This window comes from Oncorhynchus mykiss, chromosome 10 (assembly GCF_057628025.1).
Source record: "Oncorhynchus mykiss isolate SJ-2025 chromosome 10, ASM5762802v1, whole genome shotgun sequence".
Taxonomy (NCBI): Eukaryota; Metazoa; Chordata; class Actinopteri; order Salmoniformes; family Salmonidae; genus Oncorhynchus; species Oncorhynchus mykiss.
Genome location: NC_143031.1, coordinates 62,603,048 through 62,619,134, shown reverse-complemented (window position 1 = coordinate 62,619,134; position 16,087 = coordinate 62,603,048).

The following is a 16,087-nucleotide window of genomic DNA, read 5'->3' as shown; positions in this document are numbered from 1 at the left end:
ACACAAATTGTGTTGATTATTTGTTTACTAACGAGCTAAATTATAATAGAAGACACACATAAACAAACAATCTAGGTTATTGGTTAGAACTTAATACACTGGCAACAGTCCCCTATCTGACCAGCACAGTATGACACGAGTTACACAAGATGGAGGTTTAAAGAAAGATAGAGAGAGGGAGAGAGAGAGAATGCTCATGAGAGAAAAGCACACTTGGATACATTTGTAACCGGCTAAGTTTAGCCCTAACACCTTGCACTGAACTTCCACTCTTATGGGTCAGAGTTATAATGAATGTATTTACTTATTGAAGGTCTCTGTTGGGTATCTTTCGTGGACCGAGTTCCGCTTATTGGGATAGGTTTGGCCGATGGACTATTCTTCCGATGGCCTTCCGACAACTCCTTCGTTACCTGGTGTAAGTCTCTGATTGTCCACACGATGTCACAATGTCCTTTCTCTTGGTTGTCTATTTCCTTGCACTCGTTCTGTGAGAGTAGTCTTCTTAGGAGGATAATCATCCGTGTCGATGCTTCTAGCTTGGGTAGGAAGGCCGTGTAGACAACAGATGATTTGAAGGGAATAACCGGTTGGTTCTTCTTAAATACAGTAATCAACCGTAGCCTAGATTGTTAAGAGGTTCCTTTGTCTACTTCCTCGTGTTGCGTTTTGGGATCACGACTAGTCGTGAACCTCGGCTGCAGTGCGTGGTAAACTTAGTCTGCATATAAATTCTAAAGTCACATGTTTTATACCTCTGGGTCACACAGGGGCATTTCCGTCTTCATAACCTGCTCCCTGGGTTCCGCGGGGTGTAGCTCAATACAAGGCAGGGTATGAGAACTTACTAGGGTCTCGTTTAGACTAAAATCACAGCTCATCATCACAAAAACATTCTCTTTGATCTGGATATTTTCGACACAATGCACAGTATGTAAACATCATGTACAGATTATGAAAACTCTTCAAGTTACAATGTTTTTGTTATAACGTCGGCAATTCACTTTTAATAAGATAACAAAAGTGACATTCATTTTCATAATCCATCTATCAGTGTTACCACTATTTTGGCTGATTAAATATAATGTCCCAAAGTCCATTTACTGCATGTTACAGTTCTGAGGTAGGTTCTCCATAAGACCTACACAGACATTCCAGTCCCAAACACTAAAGGACAAAGGATTCGTCTGCTGCCTTAAGATTTACAATGGCTTGGGGTGTCATAACCCTCCCCATCAATCCCTCTCTACCCCTCCCCCTCTGCGGGACTGAGAGATATTTCTGTAGAGCTGTGATCCATGGTAACCTGATCCTCACAGGCCAGTCATGACACAGGTGTGGTCCATCAAGTGAGGTGATGGCCAGCATCAGTTTACAGACAGGAGTGACTGGGGTGTGTGGGTGAGTGGTTGTGTGTTGTATTCCTCAGATATGAAAATGTATTAAATTGAATTAATCACTTCCAATGATTTACCGCCCATAGGGCAGAGTGCCACTAGAACTACTATAATATGTGAAGAGGCTACAAGTAACAAAGACTGAGCAAATGTGAGAGGACACTTAATTAACCTTTCATACACAATTTGGTCTCTTTAGAATTCGATATCTACAGAAAGCCTTGTGTACAACATGATAAAACATGTTTGTTTATTCTAGCATGTCAAGAAAATATGTTATTTTTGGATAGCATTTAGAAACAAGTAGCGGTAGCAACACATCCTCATCTATCATATTTATAGGTGTGGTTCCTGTCACACTGAGTAGGATATTTGCATGGCATGAGATCCTTGGGTGTAGCTGCAGAGCTTGGCAATGTGATATGCCACACAGGTGTGTTCGCAGGTATTTGATTTAGCCTATAGATTTACCAAGCTCAGTTCCAAGGAGAAACACAGTCGTAAAAAGACCTTGAAGACACAACCCACCAATCACAGACTTCAGGTTGGTTGGCGCAATTTAATCTCTGAGATTAGCAGTGGAACTGAGTTAAGTGCCTTTGACATGAAGAGTTAACATAGTGATGTTCTTGTCACATCTGTCTGTCTCTTTCTCCCTCTCTCTCTATGCTGCTGTGATCATTGGAACTTCCAAAATTAGGTTTGAATTTTATTTTAAATGGCCTCCTCCAACCATTCCTCTGTCCTCTCTGCCTATCTGGAATTTAATTACGCTTTCGCCACATCCTGCTATGCAGTCAACCTCATCCTGAGTCTACCCACCAATGTCTACGTCCTGTGGCTGATACTGACCGGAGCCGGAGGGACGGTGGCCTCAGAGTTCTTCGCTCTCAACTTGGCTGTATCCGAGATCCTCTACTGCCTGTGTGCTGTCTTTGTCTTTGTCTTCATACACCTCCCTATTCCCCCTATATCAACTGTAATTTCATTCTTTAATGGTTTTATATACCACGGACGCCCCCTGTTCCAGTGCTGTATATGTTTTGAGCGCTACCTGGCAGTTGTCCACCCTGTAGTCTTCCTGAAGTACAGACCCCTGAGATACAAGGTGGGGTGTTCTGGATTGGTTTACCTGGTTTTGTTTGGTTTAACTTCTACGCTTTTAAAAGACCACCAAATTTACAGATATGTGTATGTGGGTGAAATTCTGGTCTTAATTACATTTATGTTATTCTGCTGCCTCTCAGTTCTCAGGGCTCTGAAACATCCTGGGCCGGGGGAAGGGGAGAGAGAGCGGGAGGGGACAAATAACATGAAGATGAGGGCGTTTAAGATCATTTTGATAACCTTGGTGTCTATGATGACAAACTACCTTCCATGGCTAGTGGTTTTACCTTTTAATGAAATCTTAGATGTACGTCATTTTTTTTATGCCCGATATGTGTGTATCTACATCAGTGTGGTCTGTGGGTTTGTGCAGCCCCTCCTCTACCTCCACCGGGCTGGGAAACTGCCCTTTATCAAAGGTCTCTGAGTGAGAGTTTATATTCCCAGATTCATCTGATACAGAGGGCCAATTGTAACCTGTTTACAACTGTTATGTGATAGCTTGTAAAGAGGTTGGTAGTTGTAGATGCACTGGCAAAATATGTTTTTGTTTAGTTTTGCAATATTCTGGTAACTTGACCTAAAAGGTTCTCCAGAAATCCTGGTCAGAAGATTCCAGTAATCAGGAGGAAGGAAATCCAGAATTTTTCATTCCTAGGTTTGATTCATTACCTTTCATCTGGGAAGATTGCTTATCAATCTTCTTGCTAGTGCTTCACATTGTGTCTTTGTGTTTGTATTTAATAGTGAGATAGGACTAGAAGGCCCACATAATTTTTTTTTTGTTTTTAAATATTTAATAAATGTTTGTGTTGAACTATTCATGTCTTTTACTTTTTGTAGAGCATTAGTTTTTTTAAACTCTTAGCGGTCTTTGCATGCACATTTGGGACTCTAAGATAGGTTTGAGTCCAGTCAGAGTAAACAGGCTATTTGCATGTCAGGTCAAGGGAAATATGATATACGACTGCAGGCAGGGGGTCAGACACTCCTCTTTTTGGTGCTCTGGTCTGTGTCCAAAATGGCACCCTATACCATATAAAAGGGCTCTTGTCAGAAGATGTGCACTATATAGGGAATGTGGAGACATTTTGGACGCACATTGATTAAATAATCAGTGTGACGTAACACACAGGTGGGGCAGGGAAGAGTCGGGTAAAGCAGAGATTTGGATCAGGTCCAGCGTCTGTGACAAGCACAACCGCAACACACCCCAGGGGACAGGGACGCTGCATCAATACAGGTTACCAAAAAGTTTTTTTTTTCGTTACAATTTGAATTTAAACCACAATTGAATAAAAACAAACTGTTGTAAAATATATTATTAAGAATTTTATCTCCACTTAATCACAAGCAACTTTTACCAGTTGAATGTAGACAAAATATTATACTTTTCTGGACACTAGATTGTCAAACTTAATATTTTAGTTTCATTTTGATACTCCAGGACTGGAATAACTCAGAGCAGATTGTGGATAAATACTTTTTTCTTCTGTCTATCTGTAAAATGCTTAAGAATGCCTTTTTGACCATTTTTTTTAATGAAAAGTTTATACAGAATAAAAAATGTACAACATATCAGTAAATCCCCATGGACAATTCTCTGGAATATATTGAAGAATAGCCACACAATGTCGTTTATGCAGATGCTTCTGAAACTGAGAAAAGTGACTTGGCGTGATGGAAGAGTTTGACGTTCGGGAAATGGCTACGACACGACAAACACATTTTTAGACCCAATCGCCATCTCATCAAACAAAGTTACTACATACAGTAAAGTCCAGTTTGTTGCATTCTTTGTGAAATGGGCATTTAAATTTTGTGCAATTCGATGTAGTGAGCTTTGGAATTATGGATGCATGTACATTTTAAAGTGGTTCATATTCATGAAATTCTTACGACACTGGTATGATAAATGAATGAAAATATACATTTTTATCAAGACTTTTACATTTTTATGTTTATTTAGGGCAATACGTGAAGATGATTAAAGAGCAATGATAGTAGCAAGAGCAGTGTTCGGGTTTCTTCATTGTTCTCATGTTACTTTTTGAAAATACTAATATTAACGGACCACATGTCACGCCATGACATGGGCTTTTTATGTCTCTATTTTGGTTTGGTCAGGGCTTGATTTGGGTGGGCATTCTATGTTATTTTTTCTATGTTTTTTGTATTTCTTTGTTTTGGCCAGGTATGGTCTCAATCAGGGACAGCTGTCTATCGTTGTAGTTAATTTCTGTTTAGTGTTTTGCACCTGTTTCGGTTATTCTGTTTTAGTGTTCCGTTCCAATAAAAAGCATGAACACTTACCACGCTGCGCTTTGGTCTGATGATTCCTCTTCCTCAGACGACGAATACCGTTACACCACAATACCAACAAATCTCAACATTCAAAGGTAGATGCAAAAATGTAATTTTAGCCGTAAATCTTAATATTGGAATATTCAAATGTTGACTACAGTATGACATTATATACATGTATTTGTCTGTCGTGTCTTTGATCATATAGTTGGAGTAAAGGAGGTGTTTCAAGTGACAACTTGATGATCATCTTCTCTTGTTGCATTTGTGTGTTTCTGATCTGATCATGTCTCTCTTCTCCCTAAACCAGGATGTGTCCCAAATGGCACACTATTCACTACAGCAGTTATTCCCAAACTGCCGGGGGTACTCCATGTGATTCACATTTTTTTTCTTTCACATTTTCACACACTCATTCTTAAGTTTAATAAATGTATCGTATAGTGTGTGTGTGGCAGGCTTACAATGATGGCAAAAAACAACATTTGAGAGTGCACTGACCCTGGTGCTAGAAGGGTACCGGGTTTCACGGGTGTGACTGATGTGACTGTGGGGGAGCTGCAGACTGTGGTTTTGGGAAGCCTGTAGGAACAACTTGAGCAGCCATCATATTGTGAGTAAAATCACCACTTCCTTTCTCGATCTGCGCAAGATGGGCTTTCTTCAGTGCAGTGTCTAGTCCTCCTTTCACACTCTTCCATCTCCCTCTGGTATTGTCTTTACCATTCCGTGGCTTGTCTGACCTCTTTTAGATTTTTACTTTCGTCCACATCATCTGTTTCCATTGTCTCTTTAAAGTTATCAGCAATCAGCACCTGCAGATCTTCTATCAACTTACTATTTTCCAGCCTTCCTTCTTCTCTCTGTCTTTCTTCCCTTTCTCTCTGGTCTCTGAATAGCCCGACAGGATGCTCTCGATTGTGCATCTGTAGAAGTTTGTGAGTGCTTTTATGACAAGCTGAATTTCTTCAGCCTCCTGAGGTTGCTGCGCCTTCTTCACGACGCTGTCTGTGTGGGTGGACAATAGTGGGTGTTGTATCAGTTTTAACCCCCCCCCCCCCCCCATTCAGCTGAAAAGGTGGCGCGGGGAATTCAAAAATATTATTTAGAAATATTTAACTTTCACACATTAACAAGTCCAATACAGCAACTGAAAGATAAACATCTTGTTGATCTACCCATCATGTCTTACAGCGAAAACACAACATATATTTATGTTAGACCACCACCAAAAAAAAAAAAAACACAGCCATTTTTCCCAGCCAAAGATAGTCACAAAAGCAGAATTAGAGATAAGATGAATCACTAACCTTTTGATAATCTTCATCAGATGACACTCATATGACATGTTACACAATACATTTATGTTTTGTTCAATAATATGCATATTTATATCCACAAATCTCGGTTTACATTGACGCCATGTTGAGAAATGCCTCCAAAATATCCGGAGGAATTACAGAAAGTTACGCCAGATAACAGAAATACTCATCATAAACTTTGACTAAAGATACATGTTCTACATATAATTAAAGATACACTGGTTCTTAATGCAATCGCTGTATCAGATTTCTTTTAAACGTTACGAAAAAGCCTACCATGCAATAATCTGAGACAGCGCTCAGACGTAAATATATTTCTCTGCCATGTTGGAGTTAACAGAAATACGAAATTACATCATAAATATTCCTTTACCTTTGATCTTTCATCAGAATGCAGTGCAAGGAGTCCTAGTTCCACAATAAACCGTTGTTTTGTTCCATAATGTCCAATACTAGTGTCCAATTAGCTGCATTTGCTAGCACTTTCAGCTCACGTGCCCAAAAGCTGACGCTGGTCCAGGAGAACTCGGACGAAAACTTCAAAAAGATATATTCCAGGTCGAATAAACTGGTCAAACTAAGTAGAGAATCAATCTTGAGGATGCTATTTTCATATATATCCAATAACGTTCCAACCGGAGCATACGTTTTCATCTGCAGCCAAATGGAACGATGGTGACATCCACAGACAAATGCGCCACAGGGAAATTGCATTCTGCCAGGACAGTGACTATTTCCCCTCCCATTCGGTCAAAGTTCACACCAGAGTCTACATTCTACTGAATGAGGACATCTAGTGTAAGGCTTAGGAAGTGCTAACAGATCCATATCTTATTTGGAAGGGAAGAGGCGATGACTTAAAATTAGACACGCTTTCAGAATTTCACTTCCTGTTTGGAAGATTGCCTGGCCTATGAGTTCTGTTATACTCACAGACATAATTCAAACAGTTTTAGAAACTTCAGAGTGTTTTCTACCCAATAGTAATAATAATATGCATATATTAGCAATCTAGGACAGAGTAGGATGCAGTTCCCTATGGGCACGCAATTCATCCAGAGTGAAAATAATGCCCCCTATCCCCAACAAGATTTATTAACTATATCCTCCATTGTCTTCTCATATGCCCATAAAACACAACCTTCTCTCCACCAATTCCACTTAAAAGGCTCCTTAACTTCTTATGGTATAGGGTACTCTTGCGTCCCACTTGGCCAAAAGCCAGGGAAAATGCAGCGCGGCAAATTCAAATAAAATTCTATAAAAATCAAACTTTCATTAAATCACACATGTAAGATACTAAATTAAAGCTACACTCGTTGTGAACTCCAGCCAACATGTCATATTTTAAAAAGGCTTTTCGGCGAAAGCATAAGAAGCTATTATCTGATGATAGCACAACAGTAAACAAAGAGAGTAGCATATTTCAACCCTGCAGGCGCTACACAAAACACAGAAATAAAATATAAAACATGCCTTACCTTTGACAAGCTTCTTTTGTTGGCATTCCAATATGTCCCATAAACATCACAATTGGTCCTTTTGTTCGATTAATTCTGTCCATATATATCCAAACTGTCAATTTATTTGGCGCGTTTGATTCAGAAAAAAACAGCTTCCAAATTGCGCAACGTCACTACAACATTTTTCAAAAGTTGCCTGTAAACTTTGCCAAAACATTTCAAACTACGTTTGTAATACAAGTTTAGGTATTTATAAACATTAATAATCGATCAAATTGAAGACGGGTCTATCTGTGTTCAATACAGGAAGACAACAAACCAAGCTACTTTTCAAGTCTTGCGCAACTCTCAACAGTGTTACGCAGTTCCTAGATGGCCGTACTTCTTCATTACACAAATTAATAACCTCAACCAAATTCCAAAGACTGCTGACATCCAGTGGAAGTGGTAAGTACTGAAAACAAGCAATATCGTTTCCCAATGAGAACTCACTGAACAGACAGAGACCTAAAAAAAGGCGGAGGTAGCGGTCCTGCTGCTGGGTTGTTGCCCTCCTACGGCCTCCTCCACATCTCCTGATGTACTGGCCTGTCTCCTGGTAGCGCCTCCATGCTCTGGACACTATGCTGACAGACACAGCAAACCTTCTTGCCACAGCTGCATTGATGTGCCATCCTGGATGAGCTGCACTACCTGAGCCACTTGTGTGAGTTGTAGACTCTGTCTCATGCTACCCCTAGAGTGAAAGCACCGCCAGCATTCAAAAGTGACCAAACCTCAGCCAGGAAGCATAGGAACTGAGAAGTGGTCTGTGGTCACCACCTGCAGAACCACTCCTTTATTGGGGGATGTCTTGCTAATTGCCTATAATTTCAACCTGTTGTCTATTCCATTTGCACAACAGCATGTGAAATTTATTGTCAATAAGTGTTACTTCCTGTGATTGACTTGGAGTTACATTGTGTTGTTTAAGTGTTCCCTTTATTTTTTTGAGCAGTGTATGAATATCTTATATTCTTGGCATGAGTAGCAGGAAGTTGAAATTGGGCACGCTATTTATCCAAAAGTGAAAATGCTGCCCCCTATACCTGAAGAAGTTTTAACCATCCTCCTACAAGTAATTATAGATCCTATTTCAACTAATACAAAATATGTTCAGGGAATTACTAGTTCCTCAGGGTGTAGGGTAATGTATGTTTTGTAGGTATTATCTTTAGCATTCCCGCCGTTTGTTATACAATGACAGATCTCCATCCTGCCGCCCTCACTTCCAAAAATCCCTTTCTTATAGTATTACAACCTAATGCCTTTATTTTACACTGTTACTTGTCCTCCTCCGTATCAAAAATCCACTTACAATGGCTCTCAGCCCTCAGACCAAGTAACTAATTCTCGATTAGTTTATATCCCCACTAACTGCGCATTTCACTCACACCAAACACATACGGACAGACAACAGATTATTCATATACAACAAAACCGCACAGCATTTTTATCTCAGGTGTCCCATAGGTTATCGCCTGTTTCAGAACTCTCTCAGATACAGCTTCTGTTCCTAACTACTCTGAGTACCTTCCTCTCAAGCAAAGTTACCCCAGTACTCCCGACACTCAGAAGGTGAGCTACTGTTCTAATACACACAACAATTACCACACATTGACTTATACATGCACATTTTAGGTTCCTTTGTTTTTATAATTACAAGAGGGAGGAGGTGCTTTTACATACCAGCAAAACACTGAACACCAACTTCTTATAAATTACAGACTTCGATATAACAGGTGTCTGCTTACCTTATAATTTGGTGATCAGAGAAGGGGGTTCAGGTTCCGACCAGTAGTGTTGCACTCAATCCCTCCTGGCTAGCTCGCCAAATGTTGATTCCACTTTTCTGGGCTCCGTTATTTACTTAACAAATAAGAAATACTCAATGTGCACTTATCAGGGGCAGAGACTAGAAAAGAACTGTGGAACAATATTAAACCTTAAAATGAAAATACATTTTGCTAATCTCTTGTCAGGACCCCATAAATGTAGTGGGGGAGGGGTGTTATAGCTCTTCCCCTTCTATTAATTTCAAAATAAGCAGAATCAATTATTATAATACACAAAGATTTGGTGCAGCACCCATCATACCCACAGAAGCAGCTTCCAGAGAGGTGATGAACACTTCTGAATGGGGATTCCTATTTCCCCTCTGTGGTCAACAACACCGGCCTTACATCTCAACCAGAGACCTTATTAGTTGTGTTCCATGCAATCAATCTCATCCTGAGTTTCCCCACAAATGTCTATGTCCTGTGGCTGACAGTGACCGGAACCGGAGGAACGATGGCCTCAGAGTTCTTCACTCTCAACCTGACCATGTCGGAAATGATTGTCTGTAGGGTTGACATATTTTCTTTAAGTTATTACTTCCCATGTGTTTATATTTGGTCTGCTGTGCAATTTCGTATGGTTTCTTGATTGCTGCTCAGCCCCTGTTCCAGTGCAGTGTCTGTGAGGAGCGCTACCTGGCAGTTGTCCACCCTGTGGTCTACCTAAAGTACAGACCTTTCAGATACAGGGTCGGAATCACTGGTTGTGATCAGGTTCTGTTTGCCTCCTACTTTAGACTGACCATGAGCGCTGACACCGTGATTTTATTCGTGATGTCATTCTGCTGCCTCTCAGTTCTCTGAAATGCCCCGAGCAGGGGGAAGGGGAAAAACAACATTAAGATAATATAATTTAGATCATTCTTATAGCTATGGTGGTGAACTACCTCCAAATGCTAATGGTAGCAGCTCTTTACAGGAAGTTGGGATCCAGATTACATCAGGCTTTGATTGTGTCTCTCATCATTGCTGTGGTGACTGGGTTTGTGCAGCTCATCCACTACCTCCACAGGGCTGAGAAACTGCCCTGTATCAGAGGTCTCTCAGGAAGAAGTGACTTCCTTTCATGGGGTGCTCATAATGATCACTACTTTCAGTTACTATGCTACTTGAAATCCGTCAAATCCAATGGGAGGACAATCTCAGTTATGTAACAGCTGGCAACTAGAGAGATCTTTTTTATTTATTTTATTTTACCTTTATTTAACCAGGTAGGCAAGTTGAGAACAAGTTCTCATTTACAATTGCGACCTGGCCAAGATAAAGCAAAGCAGTTCGACAGATACAACAACACAGAGTTACACATGGAGTAAAACAAACATACAGTCAATAATAAAGTATAAACAAGTCTATATACAATGTGAGCAAATGAGGTGAGAAGGGAGGTAAAGGCAAAAAAAGGCCTTGGTGGCAAGGTAAATACAATATAGCAAGTAAAACACTGGAATGGTAGTTTTGCACTGACTAAAGTTCAAGGAGTTTCCAACTTTATGCAAATGATCAGATCATAGGCTAACAACCAACATGTGGTTTTACATGCTCTTCAGAAGATAAACCACTGAGGGGAGGTTTTGGCAACAAGCAAGCTGAAGGTAGTGAGTGTCCTGTTATTTTTCACTGCTCTGAAGAATGGCATCGACAAGATATTATTTAATATGATATCCATCATACATCATTTTCAGTATTAAACTATACTAATGTGATAGATAATGTACAAATAATGTTAGAAAAAGTTTATAAACTTCAGTCTATTGTCAATAAGTTTGTCCAGTTGACCTCTTAATTAAATTATTTTAAAATGATTAACACATTTATTGTGATGTTATGGGAGTATCTTAGGAATGACTAACAACCACAGACTTTACAATTGGCTACAAATTGTATTTTTGTAAGCAAGAGGAGGCTGAGAGTTTCTGGATCTTCTAAACCATTATCGCTTTTAAATGTAGATCTCAAAATCCTTTAAACTGCAGCTAGATTGTAAACTGCATGTAAATGCTGACCAAACAAGGTTTATCCAATAGAGGAAAAGACCAGAAGAATAAATGTCAATTGTTTCATAGAATTGAGGCATCTACTAACTAAAAATGTATCTCTTTGTTTGAATGTAGTTGTTGTGAATCAATGACAAGTTGCATTTTACATTTAAAAAATAATTTAAATTAGTGACATTGTCAGGTAAGTGGCTGCAAGGGAGTCAGGTGCAGGAGAGCAGGTATTTGGTAGCACAAGGAGCCTTTTATTCAGGTGAACCAAAAGCACACGGCACAATGAACACGAAATACAAAACGGGTATACATAACCCAGCGCAACCGGACTAACGTGCGCATACATCAAAACTGAAAAACAATACCACACAAAGACATGGGGGAAACAGAGTGTTAAATACACAACACATAATGAGGGACAATGAGAACCAGGTGTGTGGGAAAACGAGACCAAACAAATGGAAAATGGATCGGCGATTGCTAGAAGGCCGGTGATGTCGACCGCCGAACACCGCCCGAACAAGGAGAGGCATCGACTTCGGAAGAAGTCGTGACAGACACATTTGACCTGACCTGCTCAGGAATAACTCAGGGACTTATCCATCCCTAACACGTTCCACACATATTCTCTTCAATCATTCTAAAGTGTTGTCATAACAAATGGATTACATTTGCATGTCAGGTGTGGTCCATCAAGTGAGGGGATGGGCAGCATCAGTTTACAGACGGGAGCACTGAGGTGTGTGAGTGAGGATGAGTGGTTCTGTGTTGTATTCCTCAAAGACTAACTTGTATTTAATCAAATTAATCAGATCCAATGAGTGCCACCAGTACTACTATAATTAAGGTGGGGAGGCTCTCCCGGGTGGCGCAGTGGTTAAGGGCGCTGTACTGCAGCGCCAGCTGTGCCCCCAGAGGCCCTAGGTTTGCGCCCAGGCTCTGTCGTAACCGGCCTCGACCGGGAGGTCCGTGGGGCGACGCACAATTGGCCTAGCGTCGTCCGGGTTAGGGAGGGCTTGGCCGGTAGGGATATCCTTGTCTCATCGCGCTCCAGCGACTCCTGTGGCGGCCTGGGCGCAGTGCGCACTAACCAAGGTTGCGAGGTGCACAGTGTTTCCTCCGGCACATTGGTGTGGCTGGCTTCCGGGTTGGATGCGCACTGTGTTAAGAAGAACCTGTTGTGGCTCGGGAGCAGTATTTTCATTTTTGGATAAAAAAACGTTCCCGTAGTAAACGGGATATTTTGTCAGGACAAGATGCTAGAATATGTATATAATTGACAGCTTAGGATAGAAAACACTCTAACGTTTCCAAAACTGTAAAGATATTGTCTGTGAGTATAACAGAACTAAGTCTGAGAAAAATCCAATCCGGAAGTGCCCCATGTTTTGAAAGCGCTGCGTTCCAATGAGTCCCTATTGAGCTGTGAATGGGCTATCAACCAGATTACGCTTTCTACGTATTTCCCAAGGTGTCTACAGCATAGTGACATAACGCATTTATGTTGAAGAATAGCTGTAGGCGGCTACATTGCACAAGTGGTCACCTGATGCCCGCAGAGACATTCTCCCGTAAAATACAGAGGTAGCCATTAATCCAATCGGTCCTACTGAAAAATGAATTGTCCGATGGATATATTAAATAGATATTTGAAAACACCTTGAGGATTGATTATAAACAACGTTTGCCATGTTTCTGTCGATATTATGGAGCTAATTTTGAATATTTTTCGCGGTTTTCGTGGCTGCAATTTCTGGGCGACTTGTGTATCGGAGGACGCATGACTTTCAACCTTCGTCTCTCCCGAGCCCGTATGGGAGTTGTAGCGATGAGACAAGATAGTAGTTACTAAAACAATTGGATACCACAAAATTGAGGAGAAAAAGGGGTAAAATTACAAAAAATAATAATAATAAGGTGAGGAGGCTACAGCTAACAAAGACTGAAAAAATGTCAGAGGACACTACATTAACCTATGCATACACATGTTGGACTCTTTAGTAAGCCTTGTATACTATTTGATAAATTACTTATATTTCATCTAACATAAGAAGAAAATATCATATTTTTGACTAGCATGTAGTACCACCAACAAGCTCTGTGTTTTACAAGTAGGCCTACAGTATCAATACCTATAAATCAACATCAATCACATTTGTAGGTGTGGTTCCTGTCACACTGAGAAGGATATCTGCATGGCATGTGGTCCTTGGGTGTAGCTACAGAGGTTGTCAATGATACGTGCCACACAGGTGTGTTGGCAGGTATTTGATGTAGCCTATAGATGTGCCTAGCTCAGTTCTAAGGAGGAACACAAACGCTTAAAAATCGGGAAGAGAGGATACATCAATCACAGAGGGTCAGGTTAGATTGAAAAATGTAATCTCTGATATTTTCACTGTAACGGAGTGAAATGTTTGTATTGAAATTCCTTTCAATTCAATGTATGTTATTTTCAACGGAAAGTGCAGAAATTAATATTCCGAATAAAGATTTTGATAGGAACAGTTAACATGACGGTGTTGTTATTGTTACCTCTATCTCTCAATTCAATTAATTTCAAAGGTTTATTGGCATGGGAAACATATGTTAACATTGCCAAAGCAAGTGAAGTAGATAATAAACAATACCAATTTACAGTAAACATAACACTTACAGAAGTTTCAAAAGAATAAAGACATTTCAAATGTCATATTATGTCTATATACAGTGTTGTAACAATATGCAAATAGTTAAAGTACTAAGGGAAATCAATAAACGTATAGATGGGTTGTATTTACAATGTTGTTTGTTTTTCACTAGTTGCCCTTTTCTTGTGGCAACAGGTCACAAATATTGTTGCTGTGATGGCACACTTTTGTATTTCACCCAGTAGACATGTGAGTTTATCAAAATTGGGGGTCTTTTTTGAATTCTTTGTGGATCTGTGTAATCTGAGGGAAAGATGTGTCTCTAATATGGTCATATATTTGGCAGGACGTTGGGAAGTGCAGCTCAATTAACACCTCATTTCGTGGACTGTGTGCACGTGTCCATCTTTCTCAATAGCAAGGCTATGCTCATTGAGTCTGCACTTAGTCAAAGCTTTCCTTAAATTTGGGTCAGTCACAGTGATCAGGTGTTCTGCCACTGTGTACTCTCTGTTTAGGGCCAAATAGCATTCTAGTTTGCAATTTTTTTTTCATTCTTTCCAATGTGTCATGTAATTATCTTTTTGTTTTCTTATGATTTGGTTTGGTCTAATTGTTTTGCTGTCCTGGGTCTCTGTGGGAACTGTTTGTGTTTGGGAACAGAGCCCCAGGACCAGCTTCCTTAGTGGACTTTTCTCCAGGTTAATCTCTCTGTAGGTGATGGCTTTGTTATGGAAGGTTTGGGAATCGCTTCCTTTTAGGTGGTTATCGAATTGATCGGCTCTTTTCTGGATTTTGATAATTAGCATGTATCGGCCTAATTCGGCTCTGCGTGTATTATTTGTTGTTTTACGTTGTACACAGTATTTTTTTTGCAGAAGTATGCATGCAGAGTCTCAATTTGGTGTCTGTCCCATTTTGTGAATTCTTGGTTGGTGAGTGGACCAAAGACACCACAACCATGAAGGGCAATGGATTCTGTAACTTATTCAAGTATTTCTAGCCAGATCCTAGTTGGTATGTTGAATCTTATGTTCCTTTAGATGGCATAGAAGGCCCTTCTTGCCCTGGTTTTCAGCTTGTTCACAGCTTTATGGAAGTTACCTGTAGCGCTGATGTTTAGGCCAAGGTACATATCTTTTTTGCGTGTGAAGTAGGGAAATAGTGTCTAGATTTGTATTTGTCGTCCTCTCAGCTGGACCATTTTTGGAACACCATTATTTTTGTGTTATTGAGATGTACTGTCAGGGCCCAGGTCTCTTGTAGGCTGTGCTGCTGTAGGCCCTCCTTGGTTGGTGACAAAAGCACCAGATCATCAGCAAACAGAAGACATTTGACTTCAGATTCTATTAGGGTGAGGTCTTGTGCTGCAGACTGTTCCAGTGCCCTTGAGAATTTGTTGATATACAGTGCCTTGCGAAAGTATTCGGCCCCCTTGAACTTTGCGACCTTTTGCCACATTTCAGGCTTCAAACATAAAGATATAAAACTGTATTTTTTTGTGAAGAATCAACAACAAGTGGGACACAATCATGAAGTGGAACGACATTTATTGGATATTTCAAACTTTTTTAACAAATCAAAAACTGAAAAATTGGGCGTGCAAAATTATTTAATGAATTAAAATTATATTATGTTGAAGAGGGTGGGGCTTAAGCTGCATCCCTGTCTCACCCCACGGAAAGAAATGTGTGTGTTGTTTGCCAATTTGATCCACCCACTTGTTGTTTGTGTACAATTGTTTTCATAATGTTGTACGTTTTTCCCCCAACACCACTTTCCATCAATTTGTATAGCAGAGTCAAAGGCTTTTTGGAAATCAACAATGCATGAGAAGACTTTGCCTTTGTTTTGGCTTGTTTGTCAATTAGTGTGTGCAGGGTTTACACATGGTCTGTCGTATGGTAATTTGGTAAAAAAAATTAAAAAAAAGCCAATTTGACATTTGCTCGGTACATTGTTTTCACTGAGGAAATGTACGAGTCTGAATTTTCCCAAA